Below are 18,053 nucleotides of genomic sequence, written 5' to 3'. Positions count from 1 at the left end.
TAAAAACACTTTTCTTTTATTGGTCGGATGAAATATGCTAATTTTTTGAGACAGGAATTTTGGGTTTTCATGAGCTGTATGCCAAAATCATCAATATTAAAACAATAAAAGGCTTGAACTACTTCAGTTGGTGTGTAATGAATCTAAAATATATAAAAGTCTAATGTTTATCAGTACATTACAGAAAATAATGAACTTTATCACAATATGCAAATTTTTTGAGAAGGACCTGTATATCTACAAAAAGAGCAGAAGCTTAACCCCTTCAGGGCCCTGCCATTTTTCACCTTATGGACCAGGCGTTTTTTTTTTTAAATTTGACATGTCACTTTATGTGGTAATAACTTTGGAAGACTTTTTACTTATCTAGGCCATTCTCGTGACACATTGTAATTTATGATAGTGGTAAATTTCTGTCAATATTTTTCATTTTTATTTAAAAAATAATAATAATTTACCAAAAAAATGGGAAAAATTTGCAAAGTTTCAATTTATCTGCTCTTAAAACAGATAGTGATACCTCATATAATAGTTATTACTTTACATTTCCCATATGTCTACTTTATGTTTGGATAATGTTGTGAATGCCATTTTATTTTTTTGGGGACGTTAGAAGGCTTAGAAGTTTAGAAGCAAATCTTGAAATTGTTCAGAACATTTCCAAAACCCACTTTTTAAGGACCAGTTCAGGTCTGAAGTCACTTTGTGGGGCTTGCATAATAGAAACCACCCAAAAAAGTTACCCCATTTTAGAAACTACACCCCTAACAGTATTCAAAACTGCTTTTACAAACTTTGTTAACCCTTTAGGTGTTCCACAAGAATTAAAGGAAAATTTAGATGAAATTTCAGAATTTCCGTTTTGATCCATTTTTTTCCAGTAACAAAGTAAGGGTTAACAAAACTCAATATTTATTATACCAATTCTGTAGTTTACAGAAACACCCCATATGTGTTCGTAAACTGCTGTACGGGCACATGGCAGGGCGCAGAAGGAAAGGAATGCCATATGGTTTTTGGACAGCAGATTTCACTGGGATAATTTTAAGTTGCCATGTCACATTTGCACCCCTAGAGCAGAAACTCCCAAAAATATAGCCCATTTTGAAAACTACAGGATTAGGTGGCAGTTTTGTTGGTACTATTTTAGGGAACATATGATTTTTGGTTGCTTTATATTACACTTTTTGTGGGGCAAGGTAACAAAAAAAATTGCTGTTTTGGCACAGTTTTTTTGGGGTTATTTACAATGTTCATCTGACAGGTTAGATCATGTGCTATTTTTATAGAGCATGTTGTTATGGACACGACATAACCAAATATTACAACTTTTTTTGTTTGTTGTTGGTTGTTTCTGAGAGCCATAGTTTTTTTGTTTTTCTGGACGATTGTCTTATGTAGGGGCACATTTTTTTCAGGACGAGATGACGGTTTGATTGGTACTATTTTGGGGTGCGTATCATTTTTTGATCGCTTGGTATTACACTTTTTGTGATGTAAGGTGACAAAAATGTTTATATATTTTTTTACAGTGTTCATCTGAGGGGTTAAGTCATGTGATATTTTTATACAGAAGGTTGTTATAGACGCGGCAATACCTAATAATATGTATTCTTTTTATTATTTATTTAAGTTTTACACAATAAAAGCATTTTTGAAACAAAAAAAATCATGTTTTAGTGTCTCCATATTTTGAGAGCCATATTTATTTTTATTTTTTGGGAGATTGTCTTAGGTAGGCGCTCATTTTTTGTGGGATGAGATGACCGTTTATATGGTACTATTTTGGGGTGCATATGACTTTTCGATTGCTTGGTATTACACTTTTTGTGATGTAAGGTAACAGAAAATGGCTTTTTTGACGTATTATTATTTTTTTTTTTACGGTGTTCATCTGAGGGGTTAGGACATGTTATATTTTAATAGACCTGGTTGTTACGGACACTGCGATTTAACTTTTTTTAATACTTTTTTACTTTTAACACAATAAAAGTATTTTGGAAACAAAAAAAAAAAATCATGTTTTAGTGTCTCCATAGTCTGAGAGCCATAGTTTTTTACATTTTTTGCCTGATTGTTTTATGTAGGGGCTCATTTTTTCCGGGATGAGGTGACGGTTTGATTTGTACTATTTTAGGGGGGCATACGCATTTTTCATTGCTTGGTGTTGCACTTTTTGTGATGTAAAGTGACAAAAAAAATTATTGTTTTAGCACAGCTTTTATTTTATTTTTTCTATGGCGGTCAGGTGAGAAGGTAGATCATTTTTATAGAGTCGGGCGTTATGGCAATACCCACTATGTTATTTTATTTTTTAAGTTTCAATTTTATTTTATTTTTTTACAGTCCAACACCTAGGATCTCTGCTGATCAGCTGTTTGACGACACGTTCATTGGTCACGCAGTCTAGGAGCAGCTCAGCCCCATTCAAGTATATGGGGCTGAGCTGTGATACAAAGCACAATGTACATTATGGTGCTGTGCTTGGTAAGCTGCCTTTTTTTCTCTACCCCTTAGCTAAATTCTTGAACGCAATGACAGCAATAGCAGATCATGTCACAGTGACATTGACAAACATAGCTACGGGTAAACATATGTTCAATGGCGTTAGCCAACAGCATATTTAAAAACTCACTCCTCTGTTGCATGTGTTAGGCCTTTTTTTTTATAATCCAAAGCTTCCAAAACTTCTCCCTTATTGGGGGTAGATGATGATTAAATACACACTAGGTTATTGTAAAAAAAAACTGTGACTTGTTGGGAAATAAAGCATTCAAAATTTATGCCTTCATGGGGCGGAATGCCTGCCCATCGACACGCTTTTGCGTGTCATATGGGCAGGCATTCTGCCCCCATGAAGGCATACATTTTGAATGCTTTATTGTCAGAAAAAAGAGTGACTTGTTGTGACCAAGCCTCCAAAAATGATGACTTAAGGGGGGCAGAATGCATGCATATCTGATAATTGTCAACAGAAAAAGTGTTTTTGTTCTTAACGAGACTAGAAAAATTCTGTATTAGTTGAGAGCAGCAGGAGTACAGTGTGGAAAGGGTAAGGTAATAGCAGCATATGGTATCAACAGTAGTGGTAGCATAGCATGGAACATACAAGGCAGTAGAGCGTCTGTTTATGGTGATACGCATTTTTCATCGCTTGGTGTTGCACTTTTTGTGATGTAAAGTGACAAAAAAAAATATTGTTTTAGCACAGCTTTTATTTTATTTTTTCTATGGCGATCAGGTCAGGAGGTAGATCATTTTTATAGAATCTGGGTGTTGTGGCTGGAGGTCTCAGTTTGACAATTTGCCTCAACCTCGAGCAGCACATGAAAAAACTGTTCCATCATTTTGAGGAGACTGAAATGGCTGCTGCTGATGCAGCTTCTGGCAGTGGAAAAGGTGGGAGATAGAGGACCCTACGAGGGATAGAGAGGGGCAACCCTTTCACACTCTGGCATTAGGTATCTGCTCACTAAAAGCTGTGGCAAGCTGTATACACAATGTTTCCTGGTAATAAAGTCATTTGGCCTCCCTTTTGGCAGGAGGAAAACATTCCCCTATTTTGCTTTCATAGTGAGGATCTATAAGCATAGCTATCCAGTAATCAAACGGCTTCACATGAATGATACGCCTGTCAGTGCATAAGCCAGTGTGCCTGAGGAGCCACTTCTTTCTGGCTCTGTTTTCCAGTGAGGCGATTTGGTGTCATTTTTTCCGGGATGAGGTGACGGTTTGATTTGTACTATTTTAGTAGTACAAATCAAACCTTTTGCTCCTCTGTCTCCTCCTCATCTATGGGAGTTTCTCCTTGTGGGCCCCAACAGCTACAGGGCAGACAGCAAAATATGTTAGCTGTTCTTCTGCCATTGTCCCTTGCTGTATGAGCATGAGCATCTGTTCTAAAATAAATATGCGGGGGGATGAGATTGTTCATGCTGCAGTTGTCCCTACTCACAGATATTGTTGCATCTTCGAAGGGCTTCAGCATTTGACAGGCGTCTCTGAAGTGCTGCCACTGCCTGACCTCGGTCCCTGCTGAGGTGGCATGGTGGTGCATGACAAAATCATTCACAGCTTTAGAAATGGCAGTGCATAACTTTCCACGTGATAGGGAGGGGGACAATGCTCTACCCTGATACATGGAGGATGAGGTGGATAAGCACCTGGTGTGGGAACCAGACCGACACAAATGTGGAGTTGTCATTGGGCCTGGTCCTTGTTCCTAGGGTGCTGTTTAAAAAAAACATTGACCGGTGTACAGTGAAAGACATGTACTCTCCCAACCTGTAACATCTGGTCCTGCACTTTACCACACAGTGAGAATTGCATATTTATACAATTGTTTAAAAAAAAAAAAAAAAGGGCAGCAGGGCAGTCGTATGAATGGCTTATTGCCATTCAATAATAGTTTTCTCACAGCCACACATTCAATTGTGGATGTCTCACTTTGGAGCAGAGGAGTTGGAGGAGTATGAGCAGCAGAAGAAGCTAATGATGACAATGACACTGCGTTGCTTGGGGATGTGGGCTGGCTGCCACAAAGAAGATGGAAGACGTACTTGTACTCATTGGCAATAAGAGAGAAATTCTGCTTCGGCGCAAGTCCACAAATGGAAACAGTCTCACAAGTATGGTAGTTCTTCTTTAATGGAAACAACGCGTTTCGGGGAGTGAAACTTCCCCTTCATCAGGTTTCATAGTATTACAATAAACAGACAGATATTTATGTGCAGAATAACAAAAAAAAAAAAACGCCAAAAACGGGTACCTGGGCCCCGCCCCCTAGGGGTGGAGCTACCGCCAAAATGGGTACCTGGGCCCGCCCCTAGGGGCGGAGCTACCTGCAGGTGTCAGTTCAGACATCAGGTAAACTCAATCTAATCAAATCTCAGTTTTGTTTATACAAATCTTACTATGGTATAATCCCATGTAATTCTGTATAAGTTCAATAAAAAACGAGTATCATAAACATTTATTTCAAGTAAAGACATTTCTGTGTATTTAACACATATGCATCATGTGACTGCAGGAGGTCACATGATCGGACTCCAGACTGGAGACATGCGCATCCTCTGGTGATCGTCCCTCTCTCTCATATGGAAGTGCAGGGGGAGAAGGAGAGAGGCCGATCACCATGGGCTCCTGTCTCTGTATGTGTGAATACTTTGCTGTCTGCAGGAGGCCGCCGGTACTATTGATGAAAAATCCGCAAGTACTATTGATGAAAAATCGTTATTGAACTTATTTTATAAACTTGAAAAACTTATTACTGAGGAAATACAGCATCATCTGGATGCTACTTTTTTGGAGATATACATACAAGAACAGATTGTTCCCCGTGGCCTGAGACTAAGGTTTGGTAATTCATTTAAAGAAGACTTGAACTTCACCACTGATTGGGACAACTATCTACTGGACTGTGCTAAAGGTCTCATGATTAGACTAATTTAAAAAAGGCGGTCCCTATATTTAGATCTAGGGGGTAGAATATCCGAGTGTTATGCGGAATTATCCAAACACAGAGCACACATTAACTTCCCCAAGTCTGATCGGCTTATCACATCTAGGATACTCACTCTCGAAAAAGATACCCTAACCAAAAAAAGTGGCAAGCTAGCCAGAGACCGGTCGGATTTTTTCACAAATAACATCAAATTTTGGCAAAAACCCACAGAGCCACCCACTTCTAACTACAAAACACGAATAGAACAACAAGTTCTATTCCAAACCACCATCTAGACTAACACAAAATCACAAACATTCACAACACTGGAAACCACTGAACCTCTACTTCAATAGAAACAAGCCCACCCACCACCAGAACACACGGACTCAACCCAGACCCCCACAAAGGACATCAGCAGCCACAAGACCCCTGCCATCCATCAGTGGGACAGAACACACACTTCAAAACAAGACCCACCACATCAGAAAAATCATAGACCACATAAACAATGAGACCAACATCAAAGGTTCTACCCCAATTTCCTATCCAGATACACCAAATTCAGAGTTTTTCACTCCATCACATAGCCCAAGAAAATCAGACTCATTCTTTTCCTTCAAAAACAAAACACCCATCCTCTCTCCATCCATTGTTTTTCCTGAAAACATCAGAGTGGCATGTGGACCACTCAATCTACCGCCCACCAATTTTTACACCCACTCCCACCCCTCAATGCTGACTTCCCCCAGGCTTTCCACTCCCTCCAATTCCTCAGATGTGGAAGCTGATTCACTCCTTACTGTCCATATCTGTACACCTCCCACTAATACTTCCTATCCAGACTGTGTAATATCCACTCCAGACCCACCCAACTGTTCTTTCAATACCCACCCCATGCCTCCCCCAACTAGCCCCATCAACCCCAATCTGACCACAGACCCTTCTGTAGCAGGTCCCTCCACCTCTCTTTCGTTTATAGCTCTCCCTCCCCTTATTCACCCCACGGTAGCTTATCCCATTCTTAAGAGCCCCAAAACTACTACCATTACTCATTTTTTTTACCCACTAGGCCGAAAACCCACCAAACGAAAAAAACTAGAAGAGGATGTAGAGCAGGCAAAAGTAAAAAGAAAAACATAAATTTAGTTGGAGAACGACCACTGGAAGATACAGAAAAATCATGTGGTATATATAACCTATCCTCATACAATCTGAAAAAAGCAGAAATTGCCGTACTATCCAAAGGCCTATCTTTCTGTCCCAGTAGTAAAATCAATGAATTTGATCTATTTTTAGACCTCAACCGGTATATTAAAAAACTCACAAACTCTGCAAAAATGCTATCCATAGGATCCACTGCCATTTCTCCATCTGAGAAAGAAGACCCTAGAGCTATCCCTTCAGGTTTAAAACCACCCTCTAATTTTTATCCAATCCATCATAAGGGCAACTTCTTAGACACATTCTATTCCCTGGTCTCCAATGAATTTAGACAAATTAATAAAGAGACCACTTCATTTCCTCATCCGAGACAACACAATCTTAAACCCTTTGAAATAGCGGCCCTCAAAAGTCTACAGTCAAACACAAATATTATAATTAAAAATGCAGACAAAGGAGGTGGAGTTGTGATCCAAAACAGAGAGGAATACATCAAAGAAGCCCTCAATATACTATCTGAGAAAAACTATTATCTACCCATTCAACAGGACCCATCAACACAGGATAGGGAAGATTTTGGGAAACTCATCAAATCAGCAGAAACCATCTTAAACAAAAAGGAGAAAGAATATATTCTTGTGAAAGATGCAACACTCGCCACCTTCTACCACCTCCCCAAAATCCATAAAGACCTAAAAAATCCCCCCGGGAGACCCATCATCTCTGGTGTCACCTCCCTTACTAGGAATCTTTCCCATTACATTGATATCCACCTCCAAAAATATGTTCTAAATTTGAAGTCCCATCTGAAAGACTCCACATCCTTGATCACACTACTAAAAAATATCAAATGGAAAGAGAGTTACCTTCTGCTCACTCTAGATGTGTCAGCACTCTACATCAACATATCCCATGACTTGGGACTGAAGTGTGCATCCACTTTTTTGAACAATGATCAAGATATGCCTATACAACAGAGATCGTTTATCATTAAAGGGATAGAATTCATCTTAAAACACAATGTTTTCACATTTCAAGACAAAATCTATAGACAAACAAGGGGGACCGCGATGGGGACGCGTTTCGCGCCGAGTTATGCTAACTTGTCCATGGGAGCTTTTGAAGAGACCCTCATTTACCAAACTAAATTCTGGACAGATAATATCATCTTTTTCAAAAGATACATTGATGATCTCATTTTCATTTGGGATGGCGACCAGACAACAATAAAAAATTTCATTTCCCACCTCAATACAAACAACTGGGGCATATCACTCACAGGAACGCATGATCCGGAAAAAATTGATTTTTTGGATCTAGAGATTTTTATACAAAACAAAGAAATCAGGACACGTACATTTTTCAAAAAGGTAGACAGCAACAGCTATCTCGATTTCCGGAGCTCACATTACAGGAAATGGAAAGCCAACGTTCCTTTTAGCCAATACAAGCGCCTCCGTCGAAACTGTACATTACATACGGACTTTACGCTACAATGCGATACCTTAACATCTAGGTTCAAACAAAAAGGATACCCAAGAAACATCATTATGGGTGCAAGACAAAAAGCAACTGATCTTACACAATCAGAATGTCTGGCCCCAGCAATAAAAAAAGAGAAGGGAAATACCGAAATCAGTCCCTATGGGTACAATTTTATAACAACATACAATCAGAACCATAAGGCCATCAAAGCGGCTATGGAGAAACACTGGCACATCCTAAAAAGAGACCCCATTTTGAGCCAAATCATTCCGGTGAATCCCCGCTTCACATACAGAAGAGCAAAAACCCTAAAAAATATTCTGGCGCCCAGTAAACTAAGATCTATTACTTATCCCACCCGTGATCAGGACACTAGGACCCCCCAAGGCAGCTACAAATGTGGTCACCGTAGATGTTTATGCTGCACTAGCATCTACCAGAGGTCATCCTTCCAAAGTCGCTCAACTGGGGAATCCTTTCAGATTTCAGAACACCTAACCTGCAACTCCAACCACATAATATACCTACTTGAATGTCCATGTCATCTACAATATGTAGGCCGCACCATTCAAACCCTACGCAACAGATTTAATAAGCATAGGTCAAATATCAAAAATACATTTATGAAACATAGCGTCTCCAGACACGCAACGGAACAGCACGAGGGTAATACAGTCGGATTCTCTGTGACACCTATAGAACAGATCCCAATCCATCTCCAGAAAGACATCCAGTACATCAGACGTCGAGAGATGTACTGGATTTTTAAATTAAACAGCCTCAATCCCTATGGCCTTAACGAGGCATTTGAAATTAATCTATGAAGTCCAAGTATCCAACGTTAGATATATAACAATATTTTGGTACATTATTTTATTTTTGTTTTTTATTATTCTATATTTTTATTTATATTTTTATTTTTATTATTATTATTATTTGTATGGGACATATTGTCCCATACAAATAATAATAATAAAAATAAAAATATAAATAAAAATATAGAATAATAAAAAACAAAAATAAAATAATGTACCAAAATATTATAATATATTATGTGCCCTCTGAGTACCTTTTAATATACAAGAAAATAACTAGCATTAGGGAAACGGCATATCTGAAATCACTCAGACTTTATATCTATATTTATATCCCACTATATTGTGTATATTTTTATTATAAACAATTCTATTTTTATTCTTACTAATTATGAGTAGTCTTTATATTGATTTTTACTTAAACAGTGCTATTGGATTTTATTCATATCACCTATTAATTTTATATACACCCCATTTATCAATTATCTATTGATTATCTGATAATTATGTGATTACCTTTTTTTACCCCTCATTCATAATAATTTTGATTTTAGTATGCACTCCAAGCATATGTAATATGCAGAGCTATCCTAAATCAATATACAGAGCTGTAACCCGGTCTATTGAATCCCCTGGATACACCAGGGCAGAGCTCTTTCATATCACCTAATTGTGGCCTGAAACCAAAGCATTCCCGTTGTCCTGGCAACGGACCATGTGACCGCAAGGTTGCGATCACATGGTCATGACGTCACAGACCGACACGCCCCCTGGCCGGCGGCCTCCTGCAGACAGCAAAGTATTCACACATACAGAGACAGGAGCCCATGGTGATCGGCCTCTCTCCTTCTCCCCCTGCACTTCCATATGAGAGAGAGAGACGATCACCAGAGGATGCGCATGTCTCCAGTCTGCAGTCCGATCATGTGACCTCCTGCAGTCACATGATGCATATGTGTTAAATACACAGAAATGTCTTTACTTGAAATAAATGTTTATGATACTCGTTTTTTATTGAACTTATACAGAATTACATGGGATTATACCATAGTAAGATTTGTATAAACAAAACTGAGATTTGATTAGATTGAGTTTACCTGATGTCTGAACTGACACCTGCAGGTAGCTCCGCCCCTAGGGGCGGGCCCAGGTACCCGTTTTGGCGGTAGCTCCACCCCTAGGGTGCGGGGCCCAGGTACCCGTTTTTGGCTTCTTCTTTTTTTTTTTTTTTTTTTTTTTTTATTTATTCTGCACCTATAAATATCTGTCTGTTTATTTTAATACTATGAAACCTGATGAAGGGGAAGTTTCACTCCCCGAAACGCGTTGTTTCCATTAAAGAAGAACTACCATACTTGTGAGACTGTTTCCATTTGTGGACTTGCGCTGAAGCAGAATTTCTCTCTTATTGCCATTTTTTCCTTTTGTGGGACTGGACATCCCATCAAAAAGCACTCACAATCTGCGGCTGCAGTTCCGGAAGATAAGTCTCATCACTTTAAAGCCTTCAATAGAGTTGTGCCTAAATTTTGCACAACCAAAAAAGGTGAGCCTTCACAATTCCTATGATATTATCATTGTATCTGTATATACATACTACCCTATTGTGCGCCCCTTTTCTCTCCTATTTCTCTATTCCCCTCATTTATTGAGAGGAATTTAGATCTGTCCAACACACCAAAGTACTTGTACTCATTGGCAATGCTGGCAAGTATCTATAGTTGTGTTTGACAGTTCACGGCTTATTTTAATCCAGCAGATCTTGTAATTCTTTTCACTTTTAGGAACCCGTCTTACAGAGATCGCCTTGACGTGCAGCAGACGGGCTCAAATATTTTGTACAAAATGATATGCAGGTGCATATCATTTTGTACAAAATATTTGAGCCCGTCTGCTGCACGTCAAGGCGATCTCTGTAAGACGGGTTCCTAACACTAAATTCTACCTGTTATGTGCCATGACGGCTACCATACGATTCAGCGAGTGTAGGTTCCACATGCATGCTGGGTCTGCTTTAATTTCTGTAATTTTTGGGCCAAAATGGCCTCCATTATATCCAAGGAATGCAGGTACCAACATGCATGCCGGGCCCACTCCACACCACTCCTGGTGCCAAATGGCCACCAAAGACTGCAATGAGAGTCCACAAACTATCTCTCTCCTGGTGCCAAATGGCTTTCAGTGAGTGAGGGAGAGCAGGGCAAATTCTAGTCCAGGGGTCAGCAACCTCCGGCACTCCAGGTGTTGTGAAACTACATCTCCCATCATGCACATTTGCTTGGCTGTTCTCTAATCTCCCACACAAGTAAAGGACCATGCTGGGAGTTCTAGTTTCACAACCGCTAGAGTGCCAAAGGTTGCTGATCCCTGTTCTAGTCGCTCTACTAGGGCACCTCCCTGCCTCACATCTGGAAATAAGGTACTAAGTGCTAGTAGGCTATGGCTTTACTTCAAAAGCGATTATCCTGGTGACAGTTTCCTTTAACACCAAGGAGCGAACTGGGAACTTAAAGGGAACCAAAAAATAATAATTTAAAAGTGTCCCCATGACTGGCTCATCCACACACACCAGTAATAACTGGAATAGGTGGATTACAGTACCCAGAAAGATTATCAGGGTTATTCACTTTAGAAAAAAGATGACTAAGGGGAGATTTAATAACTATGTATAAATATATCAGGGGTCAGTACAGAAAGCTCTCCCATCCCCTCTTTATCCCTGTGACTGTGATGAGAGGACATCCTCTACATCTGGAGGAAAGCAGGTTTGTACACAAACGTAGAAGATGGTTCTTTACGGTAAAAGCAGTGAGACTATGGAACTCTCTGCCTGAGGAGATGATGGTAAATTCACTGAAAGTTCAAGGAAGGAGTTTTTTCCCCTAAAGTGAGGAAAATTGTCTTCTACCTCAGAGTGGTCTTTTTTGCCTTTCTCTGGTTCAACTTGCAGGATAACAGGCTGAACTGGATGGACAGGTGACTTATTTTAGGCCTCTTTCACACTTGCGTTGTCCGGATCTGGCGTGTACTCCACTTGCCGGAATTACACGCCGGATCCGGAAAAACGCAAGTGTACTGAAAGCATTTGAAGACGGATCTGTCTTCAAAATGCTTTCAGTGTTACTATGGCAGCCAGGACGCTATTAAAGTCCTGGTTGCCATAGTAGGAGCGGGGGAGCGGTATACTTACAGTCCGCGCAGCTCCCGGGGCGCTCCAGAATGACGTCAGAGCGCCCCATGCGCATGGATGACGTGCCATGCGATCACGTCATCCATGCGCGTGCGGCGCCCTGACGTCACTCTGTAGCGCCCCGGGATCCGCACGGACGGTAAGTATACTGCTCCCCCGCTGCCCACTACACTTTACCATGGCTGCCAGGACTTTAGCGTCCCGGCAGCCATGGTAACCATTCAGAAAAAACTAAACGTTGGATCCGGCAATGCGCCGAAACAACGTTTAGCTTAAGGCCGGATCCGGATCAATGCCTTTCAATGGGAATTAATTCCGGATCCGGCCTTGCGGCAAGTCTTCAGGATTTTTGGCCAGAGCAAAAAGCGCAGCATGCTGCAGTATTTTCTCCGGCCAAAAAACGTTCCGTTCCAGAACTGAAGACATCCTGATGCATCCTGAACGGATTTCACTCCATTCAGAATGCATTAGGATAAAACAGATCAGGATTCTTCCGGCATAGAGCCCCGGCGACGAAACTCTATGCTGGAAGAAAAGAACGCAGGTGTGAAAGAGCCCTTAGGCTTAAAAACTATATTGTAAGTTATGTTACTTTGGGTTTATTTTGCGGACAAATTTGTGTGAAGTTTGTAACAACCGGTTTGTTAAGAACTGGTTCAATCTCAATTACACAGTGATCAAGCCTGCGTGTGTAAATGCCTGTTTGCATATGTAGAAATAAGTATATTCAGGGCTCGAGTCCTGCAGGAACTCGTGGGAACGGCGTTCCTGCACTTTTTTCTTAGCAGGAACGCCATTCCCTTTCAGCAGGGCAGCGCATTGTGCCCCTCAACACTGCCGGCGCCCCGCTCTGGCGCAGCATGAAAAGAGGGACTGACAGGAGGGAAGCGCCTCAAGTGTAGCGTGGCCGAGCTCTGTCCGGTCCGCGGTACAGGAGCTTTTGTTTCCTGTACCCGGCCGGACTGACAGGAAGTGCTCACTTAGTGTGCACTTCCTTCCAGTCCGGCCGGGTACAGAAAACAAATGCTCCTGTACCAAGGACCGGACAGAGCTCAGCCACGCTACACTAGAGGTGGGTGGGGAGAAAGAGAGAGGACAAGGGAGGGAGGGAGGGGGAGAAAGAGAGAGTGACAAGGGAGGGAGGGAGGGGGAGAAAGAGAGAGTGACAAGGGAGGGAGGGAGGGGGAGAAAGAGAGAGTGACAAGGGAGGGAGGGGGAGAAAGAGAGAGTGACAAGGGAGGGAGGGAGGGAGGGAGGGGAGAAAGAGAGAGTAACAAGGGAGGGAGGGGGGAGAAAGAGAGAGTGACAAGGGAGGGAGGGAGGGGGAGAAAGAGAGAGTGACAAGGGAGGGAGGGAGGGGGAGAAAGAGAGAGTGACAAGGGAGGGAGGGGGAGAAAGAGAGAGTGACAAGGGAGGGAGGGAGGGGGGAGAAAGAGAGAGTGACAAGGGAGGGAGGGAGGGAGGGGGAGAAAGAGAGAGTAACAAGGGAGGGAGGGAGGGGGAGAAAGAGAGAGTGACAAGGGAGGGAGGGAGGGGGAGAAAGAGAGAGTGACAAGGGAGGGAGGGAGGGGGAGAAAGAGAGAGTGACAAGGGAGGGAGGGGGAGAAAGAGAGTGACAATGGGGGAGCGGGGAGAAAGAGAGTGACAAGGGAGGGGGAGAAAGAGAGTGACAATGGGGGAGCGGGGGAGAAAGAGAGTGACAAGGGAGGAGGGAGAAATAGAGTGACAAGGGGGGAGAAAGAGAGTGACAAGGGAGGAGGGAGAAAGAGAGTGACAAGGGAGGGGGGAGAAAGAGAGTGACAAGGGAGGGGGGAGAAAGAGAGTGACAAGGGAGGGAGGAATTGAGGAGAAAGAGAGTGACAAGGGAGGGCTGATGGAGAGGCACTGGGGGCTGCTATGAGGCTACTGGGGGCTGGTGGAGAGGCACTGGGGGCTGATGGAGAGGCACTGGGGCTGCTGGAGAGGCACTGGGAGCTGCTATGAGGCTACTGGGGGCTGATGGAGAGGCACTGGGGGCTGGTGGAGAGGCCCTGGGGGCTGCTATGAGGCTACTGGGGGCTGATGGAGAGGCACTGGGGGCTGATGGAGAGGCACTAGGGGCTGCTATGAGGCTACTGGGGACTGCTGGAGAGGCACTGGGGGCTGCTGAAGAGGTACTGGGGGCTGTTATGAGGCTACTGGGGGCTGCTATGAGGCTACTGGGGCTGCTATAAGGCATGGGGCTCTTATCTGATTGGGGGTCATTCATATTGGGGTCTGAGCTTTGTTTTAGCAATAGATGTTTTCTATCTTCTGAAAATCCAGTTTATTTGGTATGGAAATGAGCCAATAGGTGCCCAGAGGGGCGTCACTCTTGCAGGAAGGAGCCTAGGCACACCTCCTGCTAGTGCCCAAACCGCCCTCATGCTAGGAGCAGGAAAAAGAGGGGCAGAGTTATGGCTTAATTGTGATTTAGGAGGGGTGGGTGGATACATTGTGGCAGGAGGCGTGCTTGGGCTCCTTCCTGCAAGAATGACACCCTTCTGGGCACCTTACTGGCTCATTTGCATACCAAATAAACTGGATTTTCAGAGGATAAAAACATCTATTGCTAAAACAAAGGCACATCTGTAAATAAGGTACTAAGTCCTATTAGGTTATGGCTTTACTTCAAAAGCGATTATCCTGGTGACAGTTTCCTTTAACACCAAGGGGCAAACTGGGAACTTAAAGGGAACCTGAATTTTTTTTTTATCTAAAAGTGTCCCCATGTTGTAGATAGATCCAAATTGACAGATGGTGGGGCAACACTTAATCACTTAAGTGATCAAACAACATCATGAAAACCAAGGAACATCAGACAGGTCTGAGATAAAGCTGCAGAGAAATGTAAAGCAGGGTTAGGTTATAAAAAAAAATATCCCAAGATCTAAACATCTCATTGAGCACTGTGCAATCCATCATCCGAAAATGGAAGGATTTTCGCAAACCTACCAAGACATGGACATCCACCTAAACTGACAGCCCCGGCAATGACAGTACTTATTAGACAAGTACCCAAGAGGTCCATTGTCACTCTGGAGAAGCTGCAGAGATCCACAGCTCAAGTGGGAGAATCAGTCCACAGGACAACTAGTTGTGTACGCCACAAATCTGGCTTTTATGGAAGAGTGGCAAGAAAAAAGTCATTTTGAAAGCAAGCCTAAGAAGTTCTCTGCAGTTTGCCCAAACCATGTAGGGGACACAGTAAACATGTGGAAGAAAGTGTTCTTGTCAGATAAGACCAAAGTTGAACTTTTTGGCCTAAATGCAAAATGCTGTGTGACAAAAAATTAACACTTGCATGAAACATGGTGGTGGCAGCATCATGCTGTGGAGATGCTTTTCTTCAACAGGGACAGGGAAGCTGGTCAGAGTTAATGAGAAGATGGATGGAGGGCAATCCTGAGAAAAACCTGGTAGAGGCTGCAAAAGACTTAAGACTGGTGCGGAGGTTCACCCTCCACCAGGACAATGACCCTAAACATACAGCCAGAGCTGCGATGACTGGGCCATTCTAACAGATGAATATGCTTTGATCTAAACCATTCCATTGTAGCTCTGGCTGTAGGTCTGGACTTTGACTGGGCCATTCTAACCCATGAACATGCTTTGATCTAAACCATTCCAAAGTCCAGACCACCACCCTAAAAAAAAAAAATACGGTGCTCTTTTGACTAAAGGCTGAAGCTTTTCAACCTATGCCTGATATTATTGGTCGCAAGATTCCAGATGCAAGCATATCTAAATTTCGCTAAGTAATAGAAGGAAATAAAGAGAGTAGAGGGGGCGCACAATAAGGTAGTTTGTTCGACAAAATTTATGTGATCAACAATTGATGAGAATGGAGGCTAACATTATGCACTTACCCTAACATTATGCAGTTGTGCTAGAGATGTGCATGAGGCCTAAGGCACATAATAAAAATTTTCCTCAGCCCTTGTGACCAATAATGGAAAGGAAAATTCTGCTTTGATGCAAAAGCACTGGCCTAGACGGTCCATGAAGTATCAAGTGGTCTTCTTTATTTTCACAGATAAGTGCATATACATATATACGCTTATCTGTGAAAATTAAGAAGGCCACTTGATACTTCATGGACCGTCTACGCCAGTGCTTTAGCGTCAAAGCAGAATTTTCCTTTCCGTAAGCATCTTTTTGTGGGACCGGGCATCACATCTCAAAGATACTACCTCTGCGATTGCACAACTGTTGATCAAAGGTCTTTTTCTATATAAGTCTACAATAAGGTTGAGGTAAGCAATATTTTAAGTTTATAGTTTTTAACAGTAATGGAGGAACATGTTTTTGGAAATGGCTGCTGTTAGACATGTGCTACTGTTTGCTGAAGTAACCTTTCTTTGCCCATAATGTTTTGAGAACATTGTTATGTCCTTTTTTTTTTTTTTACTTTGAATCCCTAACACATAACATGGCAATATTAAAGGTCATCCTTTCTTTTCGTCATCATCATGCATAATGTTCACATCATACTTAAGCTGTCCATAACCTTCTGCATGTAAATGGTCTAAACACAGTTGTTGTAACTTAGTTGTTATAGTACTGCCCACACCCCAATCGCTGGTAGTGTTTGGTTCATACACACAAAATCACATTAGATTTTTTTGGTTAGTCGACAATGGACATTGTGAGGAATATGGATTAATATTTACTGTCAGCCATGTCCTCACACCCTCATTTGCTGACAGATAGCGGAGGTAGTGAACTCCACAGGAGGGCCCTGCTTCAAAGCCCCCAACCCTGATTGTCATTTGATGCACCTCTTGGCATGTTCAGTGTGCATGCAAAATAAGTTTCCCCCCCCTCCCAGACATCTGAGTGTCAGTTGGCAAGGAAGAAAGCCCATCAGGAGGTCCGGGCTTCAAGGAGAAGGTCACACCTCAGTCCACCAGTTTGCAGCCAAGCTGAATCCTGCGGAAAAAAACCCCAGCATGGGGTATTCACCCTTGCCCAGGATCAATGAGACCTCCCAGACATGTTGGCACCTACCTTTCATTTTGAATCGCCTGGCCATCGCAGGCGCAAACCGGATATATATTTGTGTCCCGGTGGCCACGAGGAACGTGCCCATGGTCTTTGTTTAATGGGACAAGGTCAGGGGAGGAAGAGATCCATATCTCCCCATAGAAACCACATAACGGTACCAGGTTTTGACTCTACTTGTAGCCGGAACCCAGGCAGGTCCATTGGTCCCAGAACCATCTCTCTGTGACCTTCTGGTCTGGAGCTATGAACCCTAAAGGGTTTTGTGGGTCAATTCCTGCCAGCCCAGAAGAGGGGGAGTGGACCCCTCCCTGAGGCTGGGAGGGGAGGGGCTGGCTATAGGTTAAAAGTCTGGTGCCAGCAAGTAGGGGGGTCTTTTCTCTGAAGAAGGGTCACATCTTACAAATGTGTTTAGAGGGACCCAGGAAATAGCTGAGAGAGCCTTTTCACTGCCACAGTGAAAACAGCGCCTCCTCAGCCTGGGTATCTGCCACCAGTTCTACTGTGATGTCAGAACCAAAAGGAATTTCCATCATACCCGGTAACTGACTTTTACACTGCTTAACCCTGTTGTAACCATATAACCTGTATCTGTAACTTCAGACCACTGTATATATTGTCTGTGTTTATTGTGTTAAATCTAGTGTGCCCCTACGGCGATTAAATCTATAATTTAATCTTGTGCTATCTTGTATCTCGATCATGAATCCCCACATCTGTGATTTGGCCTATACCTATAAGCTACTGGTTTCTGTCCCTATATAATCCCATTAGCGGACCGGGCTTATATGAAACGAGAACTGGTGGCAGATACCCGGGCTGAGGAGGCGCTGTTTTCACTGCGGCAGTGAAAAGGCTCTCTCAGCTTGTTGCCTCTCTGTGCCCACGCGGACAGGAGTTGTGTGTGTAAACTATACCAACATGACCTTACGTG

The sequence above is a fragment of the Bufo gargarizans genome, chromosome 3 (genome assembly GCF_014858855.1).
Source record: "Bufo gargarizans isolate SCDJY-AF-19 chromosome 3, ASM1485885v1, whole genome shotgun sequence".
NCBI classification, from domain to species: Eukaryota; Metazoa; Chordata; class Amphibia; order Anura; family Bufonidae; genus Bufo; species Bufo gargarizans.
This window is presented reverse-complemented; position numbering follows the sequence as displayed.